The sequence below is a fragment of the Sphaeramia orbicularis genome, chromosome 5 (assembly GCF_902148855.1).
Source record: "Sphaeramia orbicularis chromosome 5, fSphaOr1.1, whole genome shotgun sequence".
NCBI classification, from domain to species: domain Eukaryota; kingdom Metazoa; phylum Chordata; class Actinopteri; order Kurtiformes; family Apogonidae; genus Sphaeramia; species Sphaeramia orbicularis.
Genome location: NC_043961.1, coordinates 55,711,775 through 55,732,388, shown reverse-complemented (window position 1 = coordinate 55,732,388; position 20,614 = coordinate 55,711,775). Strand labels below are relative to the sequence as shown.

Here is a 20,614-nt window from a genome sequence, read left to right as displayed (position 1 = left end):
AATGGAGGTTGATCAAGCCTCAAAAGTTGGTGCTACCAATTCCTCCAGGTGTCCCAACGTTTGTGAATTCCTTCCAACCCCCTCTGTCTGCATGAAAGTAGTGTTGGAACACACTTTGGTACCATATCGTTGTGAGCATTATTTGAACAGTATTGTTCGCCTTTTTGTATAATTCTGAAATGTACATTATTTTTCAGTTTTGTTTAACCTTACCTTTTTTTTTTTTTTTTTTTTTTACCTCTGGCAATTCACTGCTTACCTTTGTACCATTTCACACTGTTCATTGGACTGGAACTGCTTGAATTTCAATACAAAACTGGAAAAAATTGGGGTGTTCTAAAACTTTTGACCAGTAGTGTATATATGCGGGGGTGCAGTCCATAATTAACGTAACTAATGCTGGTGTGAAATGAAAGTGAAACTACATACTACGTCCAACTCCTGGGTTCTATTACTCTATTATACAGTGTGTGTGTGTGTGTGTGTGTGTGTGTGTGTGTGAGAGAGAGAGACAGGCAGACAGAGCTGGTGTTAGTGTTTTAGAACTACCGTAGTTCATAGGTGGCAAACCACATTCATCTTATCTTGTCTCTTTCCTCATTGTCTTTCACCTGAATCCACTCGATTTTTACCCAGATGAATATAAAGATAGCTTTGCAGCACCTGGAAGGTTCAAATTCAAACTTTTTTTTTCAGCCTAAATCAACTGCTATTTGTGTTATTCATCTTATTTTCATGTTATTTTCAGTCATGCAATCACCTGCACTTCTTCAAAAGCAGTACTCCATTTACAAACACAAATCACTACCAAAAGCCTTTAATCCACGTGTATGTGCTGATATCCTAAATGATCCGTCTGTGACCTAAACCCACTGCTACATCTATATAATCAAAAGGCTAATACATGAACTGAGGAGCTAAAATGGTTTCATATCAGTTCCTTACCATGACTCTAAGATAAAAAGTAACTTCCGCAGTCTGTATAGCTGTAACCGTTGGTCAAACATGTTTTAGTTCGTATGTTACATAAGTCAAATCCAGCATCAACTGTCCCTGACTGTTGATGGAAAACAAAGGATTGCATTTTCCATTTGTAGCTTTAGTCTTAATGCTGGTGTCTGAGGATTACTGATGTCAAAGGCACTGGATGGTAATCATATTTTATATATAGGCTGACATTTAATGAATATACAATTAATTAAATGGAGTACAGAGCAGAGGTCGGGGGAAATGTTTTAGCAAATAATGCACGAAAAGAGAAACGGGTTATATATGGCATTTTGCCTGATAGGTCAATTATTTTCTAAAATCAATTAATAAAAAAAAAAAAAATAGAAAGTCCTTTTTTTTTTTATTAAATTCTTATGGAGTTAAAGGTGGGGTAGGAGATCCTGGAAAAACAGTTCAAGCAAGCTACATTTTAAAAATACACAATTCAAAAGTCCAAACCCTTTTCTTCAGACTTCCCTCCGAAGCCACGCCTCCAGAGTACAGAAACGTGCAATGCTTGTTCCCGAGGGTTCATGACAGGGACGTGCACAGAATTATAGAGGGGCAGGGGCTCAAAGTCACAAAAGGGCAGTATGTGTGTGCCAAATTTTTTTCAGGCCTTAATAACACAATATGTGGCTTAATGTAAAATTAATAAAGTAACCATAGATAACAACAACAACATAGCTGTGTATATTGTGTAGCTGTGGGTGATGCAACTGCTGTTTCTCTTGTGTCATCAAATTATTGTCAAAATGTATCATAATACTGAGGTTTGGAGGACACGCGATTCAGCTGCAGTTCTAAAAAGCAATAAAACATTGGCTTATTATCAGGCTATGTATTGTTGAAGATAAAGATTGTAACACATGAACGTTCAACTGTGAAACATTGAACATTGACTAAAATATAGAAATAAATACTAGAAAAACAGTCCTGTTTAGTCCGTAGAGAAAGCCTGCATGCCTACAGGACTGCAGTCAACATGTTGATCTCAGTGATTTGTTGTCTGACAGTCTGAGACCTGAGATTAGCTAAACAATAAACTAGAACAATTTCCCGACTCCCCAAAATCGAGTCATAACTTCCAAACTGATGAGCTAAGGCTAATATATTTTTTCCCAAGGTGCACATTAACGCAGCTTTCATTTAAAAAAAAAAAAAAAAAGTCCAGGCTCCACATAAACCAGTCCCACTGTGACTGCTGTTGGAGTTTCCTGTTCCTACTGTAGAAACATTCACAGTAGCAAAGGCACAATAAAGTCAATATCTGGAAACAAATGTAAATTGTCAGTAAAATCAAGCGGAGTGAAGGATTCCTTCTGTTTCCGCTGTGATTCAATACATTCAAGTAATGTTGGTGGGGGGAGGATGGCTGATAGGCCACAAAGGTTGAAGTCAATCCACTGTCACGTCTCATCTGTACAGTAAGTACACAGTGGAGATGTGACCACGGCTTATACTTCTCTCTCTCTGTGCATGCATGTGAGCGTGCAGCATGGGGAAGCCCCGTCTCTCAGTGACAGACAGCGGACAGAGAAGCGCATCAGACTCAACACACGTGTTATGATCTGAGTACGAGGACTGAACCCAAATGCAAGACCCAGAAGCAGACATAAAAGTTTACAGAGTTTATTAAACAAAGGTTTAACTGACAAGTCTTGGATAGTGAAAGAATACAGATTCTTGAGGTCACAGAGTTCAGGGTTCTTCACCAGGTTTGTGAGGCGGACCGGAGACGGACCTTCACAGCCCGGACCGAAAACACACGTCGGGTACCCGACTAGGGGAGCGCATAGGGATGTCAGTAAACAGACCAGGTCATACATGGTGAGGCAAACGGATAGGCAACAGTACATTGGGAACAGACTAGCTCACGTACCAGAAAAACAGGCAAAAGGTCGAACACACGTTGAAGCAACAGCAGCTGAGGTACAGACAGGGGTCGGGCGAAAGGCAGAGGTCCAGAAAAACAATCCAGGTCAAAAACAGGCAGACAGACAAACAGGATACAAAAAACGCTGGTAAGTAACACACTAGGCAATATGAACTGGCACAGGACAGGGGAAAACACAGGGCTTAAATACACAAGAGGGAGGGAAGACAATGAGACACAGGTGGAGCAAATCAGGGCGGGGACAGGTAATCACACACAGGTGGAACTGATTAGGGAAAGGAAGCAAAGACACCAGACATGACACATGAGGAGAACTTAACAAAATAAAACCGGAAGTGACAGACAAAACACACAAGACAGACAAAACCAGACTAATGTCCGGTGGCAGATGTGACAACATGTACAATACCATGACACGCTATTACAAGGAAATGCGTACGGTAGATAACCGTGGTGTTTTTATACAGCCATTTTCTTTTAAAAGTAAAAAGGGCACTTTTTCTGTGAGGAAAAAAGGGCAGGGGCTCAAGCCCCCTTTGGGCCCTATGTGTGCACATGTCTGGTTCATGAGTTTGGTGGCGATCGGGCCTGTGAAGGCAGAGGAAAATCCGTACAAACGCCCTCCTGTGCTGCAACATCGATGGGACACAGAACGTGTGTTATAGAGTAGGATACATATGTATAATCAATCTAATGTGACAGTGATGATACTTTTGTATGAAATGTGTGGTGTGGTGGTGCTGTGCCACGACAAAACCTTACCAGCGAAAACGTTGATTTCACTATTATGTTCGTCGGCAGAACAGCCCCTATTCATACCTATCTGACTAACGTTTCTTTCCTAGTGATTTATGTTAGGGACAAAACAGTTTGCATGTTTGTGAACTTTCCATCCTAATATAGCTAATATAGCCAAGCCCTGGCTCTGGCTTCGTTTCCTGGACAAGTGCTCCAAGCCTCTGAGAACGCACGATTCATGCATGGAGAGGGGAACGCACAGAGGGGGGAGGGACAAATGGCAGTTGAATTTGATTGACATATCAACATTCAATCATTTCGATGGGTCGGTTAAAATGATTGGATGGTGTTTTTTCAGTCCTATCCGTTTCACAGGTGACTAAATTTTTTTATTTTTGTTTTAGAGCATTTAATTAATTGGTTTTAATCGGGGTGTGAAGGGGATTTTATGCAATATAGTAAAAAATGCTGAAGGAAAACATCTCCTACCCCACCTTTAATCTTTACATGTAACTAATATGACATCTATCTGAAACATGAGGTATTAACATGACACAGATACAGTACATGTGAACATTTATGGGTCAGATTTTCTTCCATTACAGGTAATCTTCTATGATATTCGTTCCCGACACTTCTGCACCAACAGCTTAAGCTCTTCATTCCTAAATGTACAAATCCAAAGTGTAATGCTCGGTTACAGCTGACAGTAAGAGAGCAGCTCTATAGCATGTTACCCACCGACTTTGGGCATCGCTGTTGTCATGGACGACAGGGTCGGTCTGAGCCCTTATCTGTGTTCTTCAGTTTATATTAAAATGCATCTGACCTACTGCTTCCATGTTTCTATTCAACATGAAATGAGAACATTGCAGATAATTAGGTTGGACATCCTCTCTAAATCCAAAACAGAGTCAGAGTCAGGGGGAAAGAGGTCTAGTTTTTGGCATATTTAAATGGTTTCAATGTAAAGGGTTGGATCAAAAAGTCTCTTATATGTAATTACATGATAGTTCTATGAAAGCAGGGATATGTCCTGACTGTGAGGTCTGAGCATCTGTCGACTAAAAGCTACATGATTAAGCCAAAAGTTCTTTTTTTTTTTTTTTTTTTTTTGCAGTTTGACACTATCCATTTCATTCCGTTCTATTACGGGATGTCCTCCGTAGAACACCATCAACCTCAAGACCTCATTAATAGACTGTGTAATCTTCCCCTGTCACTCAAAACCTATTTTCGGCTCAGCAGTCCAGACAGTTGGCTTTTTTGTTTTGCGCAGTGAACTTGTCTGTGTCGTCAAAAAAAAAAAAAAAAAAAAAAACAAACACACACAGACACCAGGCAAACACAAAAATGCCCCAAAACACACAAAACCACACAGCACGCACACTGAAAGAGCGCCTATTTTTGTGCCATGGCAGATGTGAGCGTTGGCTGCGATGGTTAATCCAGAATGCTGGGTTTGATGCAAGTGGGATTTAGACATAACCATGATACTAACATCTGTCAGGATCCTGTTTGGAGCTTCTAAACACAGGCAGACTAAAAGCGGAATATTTCTATAGATTTTTTTGTTGGATTTTCATCAACAGGAGGAAAAACAAGGTGTTAATACATTCACAACCTGAGGTAAGTGTACGTGGAATTAATCAGTGTATGTTGTTTCATGGCCTAGAAAAGCGGTGCTCGACTCATCACTGCTTATGTAACATGTTTTTCTACAGTCTGGATCTGAGATGCACTGTGCATGTGGTGCGCGACTTTATTTACAATTGGTTTGCATTTGTAATGAAATTAGAAACATAATCATCAGGCTGAAACAATAGCAAAACCTGTGTGTGGAGGATTTTATTGGTTTTTATCGTCATGCATGCACCTATAATGTGCATTACAACAGTTAATGATAGTGTTTAATTGGAAACACTAATGTTAAAATCAAGAAATAGTCAAAAAAAATATGTTGATTAATGCTTACCTTAATGCGTTTACTTAAAATTAGCATAAGGTTATTTGGGGTGATGGGCTAATTATTTAAATTAGACCCGAAATATGATTTACCTTGTCATTTTTTATCATGTTAACAATCGTTGCTCTGGAAATCTGCTTTTATGGCATAGTTGAGGCATTAAAACAGTCAAAATTTAAGGATGTACCTATAAGTTTTTCAGTACCTGGCAACCTGTTCTGAATCACATAAAAAAGGTAGATCACTCGCTCATTCCACAATAGTCTTATTAAGTCTGTGACTAATATCTGTATTCCTTATTTATTTATAATTTTTATTGTCAATTATCCTTGTTTTTTTTTTTTTTTTTTTTTTTTTTTTTTGGTGCAACAGGGTGGGAATGTTCATGGGTTTGGGTTTAAAAAAAAAAACGAACAATGACTATTATATTTTTTCAGTGACTTGATATGTAATAAAAAACACTTTGAACAAAACAGTCAAAATTAATCCAGATAAACTGCAAATGTTTATCACATTTGATAGTGAGATGTTTTTTTTTTAATCTCAGATAGAGCTGTATAAAATGATCACCTTGAAATTCCGTCAAATTAACATTCTTCACCTGTAACACAACATTACGTGCAGTACGTATTGTCTCAGAACAGGATGGAGGATTAAGTGGATAAATAAAACAAGGAGGGAAAAATCACTGAGGGTTGTTAAAAAGTGTAATTTCATGGTTTGAGAAAGAAAATTAAGAGTGCAAACAGAATTAATGGTGAGAAGAAAGAAGCAATTAGGCATTTTATAATTGCAGCACAATGCAAACAAGTTGTAATATATATGCACAATGTCCAACCATAATTCATGTTGCGTGACAATTGTAATAACAAAGCAGGTAAATGTTCCAGCGACTAATGATACTCATGCATAAGTAAATAAATACATGACACTGCATGTATAAACTTTGAGAAATAATACATTCACTTATTCAACCTAACACTTTCACAGCTTATATGTTCAAATGAATGTTAATCTTTTAATAATAAATGATGCATCAAGGAAAGCTGACTGTGTGAATATCTCTCCTCTAAAGCCTTTTGTTATAAAGATTACTTAGCTTAACCCTTTCATACATGAATTATGAGAATCTTAGTCAATATATTTTTCTTGAGTGTTTTTATTCCTCTTTAGGCACAGAAAAAAAACCCAATGTGATCAAGTTTTGTTTTTTTTTTCTTTTAAGGGGTTACAAAAATGTGCAGTCAGCCGGACACCATGCATTTAATTTTTGAACCAAAAAAAAAAACATGTACAGGGTGTGGAAGCAAAATTTGCAATGAACATTTAGTTGTTTTTTCTCAGCAGGCACTACGTCAATTGTTTTGAAACCAAACATATATTGATGTCATAATCATACCTAACACTATTATCCATACCTTTTCAGAAACTTTTGCCCATATGAGTAATCAGGAAAGCAAACGTCAAAGAGTGTGTGATTTGCTGAATGCACTCGTCACACCAAAGGAGATTTCAAAAATAGTTGGAGTGTCCATAAAGACTGTTTATAATGGAAAGAAGAGAATGACTATGAGCAAAACTATTACGACAAAGTCTGGAAGATACTATTAAAGAAGAATGGGAGAAGTTGTCACCCGAATATTTGAGGAACACTTGCGCAAGTTTCAGGAAGCGTGTGAAGGCAGTTATTGAGAAAGAAGGAGGACACATAGAATAAAAACATTTTCTATTATGTACATTTTCTTGTGGCAAATAAATTCTCATGACTTTCAATAAACTAATTGGTCATACACTGTCTTTTAATCCCTGCCTCAAAATATTGTAAATTTTGCTTCCCCACCCTGTATTTAAAACCTAATATCAGAAAGTCATATGGAAAACTATGCAATAAAAACATTTTTAATGCTGCTATGCTACTCAGATGTTTCCCCACATTTTAACATACTCTAATATGAGTTATTATTCACTTCATGGAGATAATATGCCAAAAAAAAACCCTGCTTTGTTTGTTGATTTACACTAAAACATATTAATGCAGATCACGTTTATCAAGAATAGCACAGGTACAGTAACGGTATGAAGTGCAGTGTATGGGATGATGCATAAGTGTCCACTGTGTTCGCTGACATGGAACTAAAACAACAAAACCCATGAATATATAAGACAGTGGTTCCCCATGTTTTTTGGCTTGTGACCCCATTTTAACATCAAAAATTTCTGGCGACCCCAGACATTCAAAACGGAGACTTTTTTTTTGCTAAAATTCATTTGTTTTTGATCATGTAATAGTTTGCTCTACTATGTTGCAAATATACATTATTTTAGATGACATTTAGTCTATATAATGTATATAATTAAAGACGGAGGCAGAAAAGCCAGGTGTAGATTACTGCACAAAGGGAGAATTTTATTTTCCTTGGTCAGGATATGTACAGTCAGTCCAGCTTGGATTTACAAGGCTGACAATTAATACTGAACAAACAAGACCTCAAACTATGAATTATGAAAGAGCTGCAGCATCTGAAACTGACCACAATGAACATTTGACAGATAAACAGAACCACAGTGCTTCAGTTTCAGCTTCACAGTTTGTCATGTCTTTTATGGATTGTGATTGCCTCTGTCAACTCACCATATACAGGGTGTCCCAAAAAAATGTAAACACACTTTCAGTCATTGTGAAGTAGGTGTTTATTAATATTCATTTAATTTTCAAAATGTAATAGAATTTACAAACATCATTTTATTGTTTGTCACTGCCTGTTCTCAAACTGATGTCCGTTTTGGTTCAGACGCTGCTGATGACGCCAAGCAATGGAATCGCACAAAGTAAAATTACTCTGTGGCTAAAATTTGCTTAGAGGTCTTATTTCTGTCTTTGTGCATAAGAAATCAATCTAAGTGAATCCCCAAAGGAACTTTGTGTTGGTAAATGCAAGTTATACAAATTTACAGGATTTCAATTCTGTTGCAACATGTTGATGCTCATATGAACTATGTTTTCAGCTCAAAAATGTCCAATTTCATCACAATTCATGCTATATTTTCATGTCACAAATGGCCAAGTTATATTTGAACTGAATTTACCTGAAAAACAAATATTCTATTCTTTTAGATTCCCCAATTTTTCTTATAAGATTATATCCTACATATCACATGTTTTATTTTTACAGGTTGCAATATGGAGTATAGTGCTGATCCATCCTGCTTATGTTACACCGATACATACATGAAGAATGTCACATGTCACTTTTTAAATCAACAGTTTTCTAATAATAAGCATTTTTATAAAGAAATAACAATTCTATATTGTTATTTCCTCTTTAGTCTGATGATAAACTATACAATAGATAATTCTGATCCTAGTTTTTGCACAGGGATCATTAGTGTAAACGCTGACATGGCTGCAGAGCATCAGTATGATGGGATCCACAACAACCATGTCACATCCGTCCACTGACACATTTAGTGTTTTTGTGTCAGCTGTTATTGTTTTAGATCCACAATACTAACATTTATGAATAAGAGGAGAATTAGCAATAGTAAGTCTATAAGTTTATTACTAATAAAGTACTGGTACTGACCAGAGCATCATGGGTAATGTCACATCCGTCCACCAGCAAAAGTTTTCACATACACGTGCTATTCAAAATCCAATATTTCTGAAGATAGAGCTTCCACTGTCAAATAATATCAGTAGTCTGTGCACAAATGGATTAGCATTATTTCAACACAGTTCTATGCATTTCTTACAATTTTTTTTTGACAAAAATGGCCACTCATTTCACCCCCTAAGTAAATTTTAGCCATCTGAAATTGTCTCTGCACTTCAACTGCATTTTCATTCTTCCAGTAGCATTTTAGAATGAATTTACTTTATTCAAAGTTTAGTCTGGCTGCTGTCATTAATTCCACTGGGTTTAATCTGCAAAGGAAAAACAAACAATTGAGTTATCAGCTGCCAAAGTGTGTATACATTTTTTTTGGGACACCCTGTATTTTTATTAACAATTTTTTTTTTTTTTTTTAATCTTTATCAATTACTATTTCAGGTGACCCCATTTGAATTCCAGGCGACCCCACATGGGGTCCCGACCCCAAGGTTGAAAAACACTGGTATAAGAGAACAGCTGTAGAATAACTGTATACTGTGGTGACCACTATGCATGAAAGGGTTAAAAAGAGGCTTCACTCTGTACTATAGGATAGATGAAACATGAACGTGAATCCGTCACAGGAATTTACACACAATAACTTCTCATGTCGTGTGAATCATCAGCCTACATTTGACAAACTTCACATTTCCAGCTGCTGTAACAACACAAACTAATGTTGGAGCTGAAATGATGGATCCCTGGCGTTTCAGAAGCTGCTCTGTAAGCAATGGATAATTTCAGCTCATTACCCCTGGCGTGCTGAATAAGTACCGAAATGCCAGGTCAGGTTTTAGCCCGGTGCTGAGTATCGGATGGAATTTTAATACATTCAAGGCCAAGAAATGTAGGGCACACGATGTAATGCTTGTTTTTTTGTTTTTCATTGGAGTTAAATATAAATATAAATACATATGATCCACTGAAGCAGTTTGTTTGGTCTGTAACAAGGAATGCAAATTATCGTTTAATCCATTAATCCATTAATCATTAGGTGGTTGACCTTGTCGATTGATTAACGATTAATTGATAAGTGGTGATTTTCCTGTGAACCTAAATTTTTCCTTCAATATGGTCTATAACAGGGGTCGGCAACCTTTAACACTCAAAGAGCCATTTCGACCCGGTTTCCACGGAAAAGACAACACTGGGAGCCGCAAACACTTTTTGACATCTGAAATGAAGATGTTAGCCTATATATACCGTAAATTCCAGACTATAAGCCGCTTCTTTTTTCCCACACTTTAAACACTGCGGTTTATACTCCGATACGGCTTATACAACGATTTTACTGGCACCACGGATTGGTGCCGCCGTGGCGCACCTCGGTGGTGCCGCCGCGGCGCACCTCGGGGCCAACGCTAGGTGCCGGTGCACCGCCGTACCATGGCTCGGTGCCAGGTGCCGTGGCACCACGGTGGTCCCTCAGCTCAAGGTGCCGGTGGTGCCGCGGCACCGGTGGCGCCCAGTTGTGGCACCGCGGTGCCATGGCACCTGACACCAAGCAGTGGCACTGCGGTGCAACGGCACCCGGCACCGAGCCCTGGTACCGCGGTGCCATGGCACCAGGCACTGAGCTGTAGTACTGCAGTGCCACGGCACCTAGCGTTGGCCCCGAGGTGCCGCGGCACCTTGGTCGTGCCATGGCACCTGGCATCATTAAATGTTCTATTTTCTTCAGATATTTTTCTTTTCTTAGATTTCTCCATACTTTGCCTACCTGGGGTTGAAAGTCCCGATAAATGTACGGCGTTTTGGCGGGCTGTCGGAGACTGTGACGCATATTTTGAGCGACGAAAAATAATACTATCTATCTATCTATCTATCTATCTATCTATCTATCTATCTATCTATATAAAATTTTATTTTAATATTTCGAGATCACAATAATCTTACAATTTACAACTACAATTAAACAAACGAACAAACACAAATAAAATACTTTGTTCAGATATTGTGCAGTTTTGGTGTCGCAGGGCATTCACATACCAGAGCAAACTTATGACTACCAAAACCACCAGCAAATTAGCATGATGAACCCACAGACTGTATCACTCACTGAATAGAGTATAAAACTCATTGTTTACACCGGTGGTTCCAACCTTTTTTGGCTCGTGACCCCATTTTAACATCACAAATTTCTGGAGACCCAAGACATTCAAAACAGAGACATTAATTTGCTTTTGATCATGTAATAGTTTGCTATACTATGTTGCAAATAAACATTAATTTTAGATGACATTTAGTCTATATAATGTATATTATTATGGATAGAGGCAGAAAAGGCAGGTGTAGATTACTGCACAAAGTGAGACATTTTTTGCTAAAATTATTATTTTTTGATCATGTAATAGTTTTCTATACTATGTTGCAAATAAACGTTAATTTTAGACGACATTTAGGCTATATAATCTAACAACATAATACACGTTCTGTGTCCCATCGATGCTGCAGCACAGGAGGGCATTTGTGTGGCTTTTCCTCAGCCTTCACAGGCCGGATCGCTGCCAAACTCTCCAAATGAATAGAAACATTACCCGGCACAAATTTATGTCTGTATTCAAATGTTGTGAGGTATGCTGGGCGATTTTAGTCTCTCTCTACTTTGAATTCTTCATCCCTGCCGCCATACTCCATTTTCAGAAGTGGTTATGCTGCCTTTCGTGAAATTTCTACTGCTAGCAGACGATGTGAAGGCTGCAGTTCACTACCGCTGTATGAATTTAATCATGCTTGACAGACCAAACTAATACATGCTCTTCCCTTCATGCCTCACATGTTGGCTCAAATTATTACCTGCACAATGCAGAATTAAATGGTAGTTTACAAATGGATAATGGTGACAGACAAGTTCTGCTTATCATGCTATTGTACAATGGCACCACGGGTACAATGCCGCTAGTGTATATAATGCACCTTTTTGGTGTCTGCTTCTCAGTTTCTCGTGCGAAGAAACCTTTCCATTCACTATTTTCTGACTGCGACTGTGTCCAGGCAGGTTGAAGCGTAGTAACGAATGTGGTCACATGATCAGGTCAATCAAGATATGCCCTCTCAGATATTACATCCTGCATTTTATTTGAACTTGATTTTTATTAGGAAGAGAGTGTGGTGTTTTAATAATAATGAAATATGTAATGAATCATTAAAAGATATTTTTATTAGTCTTTCTTTTTTTTTTTTTTATCAATTACTAGAAATTCCAGGCGACACCACGTGGGGTTGTGATCCCAAGGTTGAAAAACACTGGTTTACACACATCCGTATAATGTATCATCAGGTTTTCTTCTTCAAACTAAAAATTACATCTGTATATTTGGATTGTCTGTCAAAATAACACTGTCTTATAATTTTCACATGCCGCATGAGCTGATAGTTTACATTATAGCTGTATTAGTTTAGCTCTTTTGGCTTAGCTCCGTTTTTAGACAGAAAACAGCCACAGTAAAACCACTAATCACCTCTGTTTTCTGTACAGTTTGTGTTGTCAGTAGCTGAACTATAGATTTGTTAGGCACCATTCAAACAAGGTCAGAACTGTTACAGTTTAGTCTGGATCAACAAACAGTGAACTTAGCAAAGATTAAAACATCATATAATATCTTTATACCTTCATAATCCTCAAAATAAACTCACTTGTGTAAAATAAATACAATTATATCATTATCAAACTCCATTCTTTTCACTTATATCTGTGTCCAGTGGTGAAAACAATAACAGTGCTTCTATCTTTTATCACTTTGTCACATTCTTTGTTTGTAAAAGTTGTCTCTTAGTGGTTCTCATTCTGTCTTGTCACTTTCTGAGGCTGTGCTCAAAGGCCCAGTGGTGTTAGTTTTGATCACCATGGGAGTCCAGCAGAGTGACTCAATACTCCCTCTAGTGGTCACATAATGTTTAAACAGAAACTACTACATTCCATAGTTGACTGTTGCACGTGTTGACTCCCCTTCTGCTCTCTCCCCATACATTCTAGTTGTTATTTGTTGTTTTGGGTTTTTTTGACACATTTTTTATTAGTCTTTTTACCTTTTTTTTCCTCAAAACAAACACAAAACAAACAACATTTGGCAGTAAGTAATTGTTACAATTCAAAAGCAAAATTACCAGTTGGCACAGTCATTCAGCATCAAATTAAGCTGTACAAATTCAATCTGAGCAGCAGGTCTCTTTGTGTGACCAGCCTCACATTAATTGTCTTTAAAAAAAAAAACAATCCATTTATTCCACCTTTTCATGTAGAGCTCTGCTTGCAGCCTCAACATACATGTAAATCTCTCCACTTTGTGGATCTCGTCCACTATATTCGTCCAGTCCTCCAACGCCAGTGGCTCAGGCTGAAGCCATCTTCGAGTGATTGCTTTCTTTGCTGCAGCACAAAAAATCTTTTCTAATCATACATAGGGATGCACCGATACCACTTTTTTCCAGACGGAGTATGAGTACAAGTATGAGTACTTACATTTGAGTACTTGCCGATACCGAGTACCAATACAAGTACTTAATAATCCCATTCCAGTTGTTAGTTCCTTTTGTAAATGTGCTTTATTGTCGTTGTCATTAGTCTGACTGGAACAAAGTGCTGCTACCGACATTTAATGTGTTGGAATGAGCGTTTCTCAATTAATCCACCAGGGGGCGCCGCTCTGAATTAACCATACTGGACAAATACCACGAAGAAGGGTAAAGTTTTTTGAGAAGAAGAAGAAGAAAGTCAGTAATAACAAACATGGAGACGACAGAGGCAACACTAATGTGATACTAATATTGCAGCATTTTCACCGGTAAGATTTAAAAGTTTAGCTTCAGCAGGAAGAGAAAAGAGAAATGAGCCATAAGTTTTGTTTTCACTTCCGCTGGCGGCGGTCTGCACCGCTCCGTACCCCCGGCCGAGCCCCGTGTAGTTGTCATAAATCTGTCAGTAGTTTTTCTCTAACTCACACAATCGCTCTTTGAACAGATCCTCTACCTCCACGGTTCCTGCTGGTATTCTCCGTCTGGGTACACATCTGCCAGCACCTGGAAAACAGATGGAATGTACGCAGAGGACGGACAGAACGCTGCATCTGTATCTGTCTGTGTCTGTAACGTTACTTGCAGTCAGCGTTACTTTTATCACCGTCATTTATTTTGTTAAATCTCCACACTCTTCACACTCCACACACATTATTCCTCCTCCTTGCACCTGCTGCACTGAACTGGGAATGTCACACTGCTGTAAGTGTTATCGGTGCATTTGTATCGGATATCTTATACGAGTACAAGTACACACGCTGAGTACCGGAGCCGATGCCCGATACATGCATCGGAATCGGTGCATCCCTAACCATAAGTGTACTGTATTTAACTCTAGGTTTCTGTCCCTTCCAAATAAAATGAGATATTTGTTTGTCCCACTCACGGAATTGAGAATGAGGGATTGTAACAGGCAGTGACATAAACAGATATAGTAACCTAGGCTAAACAGACATTTTAATGACGTCAATTCTTGCAATTTTCTTGCAATATTTAATATTTATGGTGTTTTTAACTTCATAGTCTCTTCACCATTGGTTGCGAGTGTTATGTGCCAGGAAGGTCTAGGGCCGACACGTAACAACAAAACTAAAAGAAGGAAAAAAAAAAAAGAAGGTCCGGGAGACCGTAAAGGAAAAAAAACACGTGGAGTATGTCGGTGGTAACAAAAAAGGTGTCGAGTTTATTATATAAAAAAAAAAACACAAGGTGAGGCAGGCGAGCATACAAAAAACAAACAAAATGGCGGCGCTGGCTCCACGTCTCTGGCTCAGGCTTTTATAGGCAGCACTCAGGTGTCTCCAGTCGGGCCTAAATTGGGGGTGGAGACAAGGAAAAAAAAAAAAAAAAAACAACCAACGGCCCCAGCTGTAACAGTGAGTCTTAGATTCATCTGTACTGTTTCCTTTTATCTGTTTTTCTTTTGTTTTGTCTTTGTTTTAGTTTTTGCTTTTGTCTGTTGGGGCCTCTTGCCAGGTCATCATTGTAAATTAGAAGCTGTTCTCAATTGTTGTTACCTGGTAAAATAGAGTACTACTAATAATCATAAATCAGTCACATTAGTGGCGATAATAAACTAAGGTCTGACATCTTTGGTACAACTTCAGAGATCTTTATTCTAAACATTCTTTAACCCTCCGGTATCCCGTCCAGCAAGGCCCTTACTAAGCACCAAGTGTGCCTTTTTCGCACACTTGTGGAATAATGTCAAAAAAATTTCATACAGTTTGTTTTTAATTCTTTTACACTTTTTTCTATTTCATCAACTTGAGCTGTAAATAAAAATACCAAATACTCAATAATTGTCGCATTTTTAACCCTTTTAAATGCTGTGTTTGTAATGTCAACAAACAATTTTTTTGGATGCAAAAAACACAAAAAAATATTTTTTCAATATACTACATAAAAAGTGGATCACATATTATTTGATTTTTGCAGCCTGGCATATGTCAATGATTAACTCCAACATTGGTTAATTTTCATTATTATTTTTGGCACTAGGTCAAATGTTCAAAAAATACTAGCATCTGTCACCAAGTGTACCAAAACGGCACAGCTATAAATCAAACAATTAGATATTATATATTGATTAATTTTTCTGCTCTAATTTGATTTTATTTTTTTAAATCAAGGTCAGCCCTAATCGTACATATCAAATGGAAGAAATAGTGCGTTTTTGGCACACTTAGGAGACAGATGCTAGTCTTGTAATTTTCTTTTGTTTACAATGTGCACATTTTACTTGGTGGCCAGAATTTTAAAGATCATGCAAAAATTAACAACTGTTGAATTCTAACCTTATTTAAATTGTGAAAAATAATATGAGGTTTTTTAACACGAGGTGCAAAGTGTGCCTAAAAGGCGCACCCAGATACCGGAGGGTTAATAAAAAGTAAAAAGAGCCAAAAATACATATGGGTCCCTTTAAGGACTGTGAGGTACAGCTGTAGTGTTTCCTTCATGAGCAGATGGTGCGACGTCGTCTTAAAAGTCATGTAAGAATCTAAAGTCTCTAACTTTAAAGAAAATAATTAAAGACTATGCTGACCCTGAAACTTGGGCACAGTGTGAGAATCTAACTTTAAAGACGATACAGTGTGACTTAAACACTGAACAGCTGCTGACTGAACGTGCTTTCACAACTATATTAACTTAGGAAGTTTTCTACTTTTTCAGCTAATGAGTTCACTTTGGGGAAAAAAAACTGTGGAATGACATGTTTGAGGCAGAAAGAACACGTTTGTAGTTACACAGCTAAATGTTTTATGTGTAGGCAGCGTATCTATTACTGAAGTACTTTAATTAACTTAAGACAAAGCGCGAAAAAGTCTCAGTTTCTATCATCAGTTAACAGTATACAGAAAAAAAACAGAGCTCCCTCTTAAAAACAGACCCGCCTGAAGTCTGCATACATTTCTTTTGCTTTGATTAAAGAAGCCAAGATACCCAAAGATACTTAAAGAAAATTCAGCTATTCCCAGTAACCATAACACCCAAAAACTACTGAGAGGTGTTACTAGACTTTGTTATAAGAGCGCATCAAAGTGGTCCTTCAGGCCAGTGAAATCAGACGGATTATCATTCAGTTTTGTCCTCATGAGACTCCTCTGGTTTCATGTAACTGAAACACTGCATTTGTAAGAGTTGTTAATGTATAAAAAAAAAAAAAAAAAAAATCAATTCCTCATAATTCACAGGCTATACAAACACATCTGCCTGTCCTTGATTATTATGCTTACACTCTACCTACCTCTAGTCCAGGGGTGTCAAACTCATTTTCTTTCAGGGGCCATATTCAGCGCAATTTGATCTCCAGTGGGTCGGACCATTAAAATAATAGCATAATAACCTATAAATAACAACAACTCCAAATTTTTCAGTGCCAAAAATAACATTTAATTATGAATTTTTTTTTACATTTTACAAACTATCAAAAACAAAAAATGTGAATAATCTACAAACAAACAAACAAAAAATTTTCTGAAGAAAAATAAGCACAATTTTATCAATATTATTCCTCAACTTATGATTTATACATGTGCATTACAGATCAGATCTACCAAGGCACAAAACAGGCAGAATATTTTTAAAGTTGCACTTATTTTTCTTTAGATATTTCAGGTTGTTCATATTTGTTCAGGTTATTGACGTTTAATTGTTAATGGATATCAGAATTTAATGTTCTTTGCAATAAATCAAAGAGAAAAAACTGGTGTTGCCATTATGTACAGGCATGATGTCATTTTATTTTTTATTTTTTTCACTTTAAACCAAGAAGAAAATTTGGAGTAATTTTTTATAGGTTATTATGCTATTATTTTTGAGTTTGATGCCCTTGACTGTTAATATTTTCAGAGCAATTTTTGCACTTTGTAAATTCATCCAGCGGGCCGGATTGGAAGTTTTGGCGGGATGGTTTTGGCCCCTGGGCCGCATGTTTGACACCTGTGCTCTAGTCCGTTAAAGTTTGAGTTCTGCACATACTGGTACTTTGTCAGGGAAACACTGACAGCCAATGCTCCCTCTGCTGTTTTTATCTGTACTCTAACAGTATATCAAACCTGTCATATACAAGCAAAACAACATCCATTTAAATAAGGATAGGTGACAAATTAAAGGAAAAAAAGCCAACCCTGTTTTTCTCCATAGCGTTTTCCCACTCACCTGCATGCTCTCCATCTCCACCCTCATGGACTTAGCCCCAGTAGGACATATTTACCTGCTCTCATTCATCAGTGTTGCATCCTTTTTTTGCCTGGACCTGAGCCTCCTGAACAGCTTCAGACTCTCTTAGTACTGATTCTAAAAGTCTGTAAAGTCTACTAGAAGGACAAACCCCCATATCTGATAGTGTGAGGGGATTGTCCACTGCACTGGTCCAAAATCATCCAAATAGCAGCTGTTCAACTTCTGACTTCAGTCGTCTGATTTGCTTACTCATTCCACCATTCAGTGACCCCATGTGCCCTTTAAATGGGAGCAGTGTCATCCTGGAAGACACCAGGAAGGTTTTTCCAGTCATTTGTCATCCATCTGTATTTATTCACGTTCTTACTGCCTTTATTAGCATGAGAAACAACCTAATCACCACAAAAGACTCATTTCTCTTCATTATGCAAATCATGGGTGCATAATAAGAACTCCTTGATGCAATAATTTGTCATTGAAGGGTCTTTTGGTGTGATTTTAATATTTCCTTGAGAGCCTTTTTTTTGGGCAACGGCTACTGCCACAGTACTGTGGCACAAAATATCGGTCTGTCTGTTGCCATGGAGCCAATCAAATGTCAGCATTTGTACTGTGACAATAAGCAGTAACAACATTTTGTTGCCACAGAGACAATCATTGATACCCGTCCATGAACTCATTGTCCTCCTGTTGCCACAGTACTGTGATGATATACGGTGTACACACCACAATCAAATTGTGTCCATATGCAAAAGTTTAATATCGTTTTGGCCTTTCGTCGGTGTTGGTGCCCTGAAACAGTATTTCTGGAGAACGGGTTCCAGAACAGAAAAATCTCCCAACTCTACCCTGGCGTTGGCGTATGGATAGGCACAACACCACTTTATGGAAATGATGATACCATAGCACCACATGACCAGAGGAAGAAAACCCCAGACATAACCTCATGCACATGCTCAGTGCATTCTTCTGTGATTTCAGTGTATCCTGCAGCTCTGTGTGTGTTTGTGTACAGCGCCACATATAGGTGTGGCATACCCATTTAGTGGCATACCAGTTTTAACTCAGTTTTCCTGTTTCCACCTGGAAGCAGATGTTTCTTAAAATGATTCGTGTATGAACGCAAAACTTTTAGAATCTGCAAAAGAAAAATACCACAAGCATTGTCGTCTGGACGTAGCCTCAGTATCTGGTCCCCTGGCCTTTTCCTGGACCTGGATAGGCCCATGGCATGTGTGATGCTTCAGTCCACAGTCCTGTGTCAGCTGGGTGACAGGTTACCAGTCTACACAGGACAGAACCAGGACGCTGACTGGCTCTGTGGTAACAGACAAATAAGAAAGTTAGTCCCACAGTACTGTGGACATAGACACATGTTTGTTTGTTTTTTTCCACATCTTTGCACACTTTTTCTTTGTAAAACCAAGCCTTGATATTTTCCCTTAAACGCTGCCTCAGCATTACCAGAAAAAATACTAAATACATTAAATCACATCTGGAGACACACTGGTCAAAGGCCATGGGTCATGGTTAATGCTAATATTCATTTCTCCCTCCTTCAGAAAACAGATGTAGGTAATGTTGACGTCATGAAAATAATGAAGAAATGCAAAATGTTTTTTAGTCTTTGAAAGTCTCTTAAGCTAATACCAGGTAACAGACACGACTCAACATAGTAGTATAGCAGCATATGCATTAAATAAATAAATAAAGTGTCTGACAAGATTTCATAGTACCCAAGTAAAAATATATAGATATACAGTATATATAGAAATTCTTTATATTTATTGTATTTGGAGGGAAGGGTGCAATATATGAACTAGGTGTAATACATATTTGTGATTATGATGACTTCAAGATTTTGTGACTGAATTATTTTGTGATTGTATGTGTCTGAATGTGAGTGTCACAATAAGGTTCGTAATATTTTTTCCATCTATAGTTGCACTAATATTTGATTATTGATTGATATTTGATTATTGTATCAAGTTTTCATCACATCCCAAATTAGAGTCTGGACTTTATGGAGGCTAATCCATGTGTGTAAATCATGTCTTATTCTCCCTGAATCATTCTGTCACAAACCTGATGATCCTGATCAATCCTGGCATTGTCCAATGTTTTTGACGTTAAAGACATGAGAGGACACTTTCTGCATCAGATAGAGTTAAATAACTTGTTTCAGCTGAAACATGATTAACCACAGCAGTACTGACCCATGGACGGATCTGAACTATTCGCTCAGTTAAATCCAGACAGTTACTTTTTTTTTGACCAGACTGTTTATTTAACTCTAATATAATTTTTTATTATATAATTCTAAAATAATGACTTTATAAATCCCAAAATACATTTAACCCCCCGGTATCCAGGTGCGCCTTTTAGGCACACCTTGCAGGGAGCTCCCCACTTGGCACTTCGTTTTAAAAAACTTCATATTATTTTTCACAATTTAAATAAGGTTAGAATTTAAAAGCTGTTCATTTTTGCATGACATTTAAAATTGTGGCCACCAGCTAAAATTTGCACATTGTAAACAAAAGAAAATTACAAGACTAGCATCTGTCTCCCAAGTGTGCCTAAAACGCACTATTTCTTCCATTTGATATGTATGATTAGGGCTGACCTTGATTTACAAAAATAAAATCAAATTAGAGCAGAAAAATA

General features: G+C 37.7%; 1 protein-coding gene across 2 annotated transcripts in view; it reads left to right on the top strand.

The window, feature by feature from the left end:
- Positions 1-5,068: 5,068 nt before the first annotated feature.
- The window catches only part of lactbl1b (lactamase, beta-like 1b), a 74,201-nt gene continuing 58,655 nt past the window's right edge, over positions 5,069-20,614 (top strand). The window contains exon 1 of one of the 2 annotated variants that reach the window (XM_030134444.1): positions 5,069-5,253. The gene's annotated coding sequence lies outside the window, so the exon portion shown is untranslated. Of the gene's footprint in view, positions 5,255-20,614 lie in introns of both variants that reach the window. The other variant, XM_030134443.1, reaches the window with a different exon arrangement.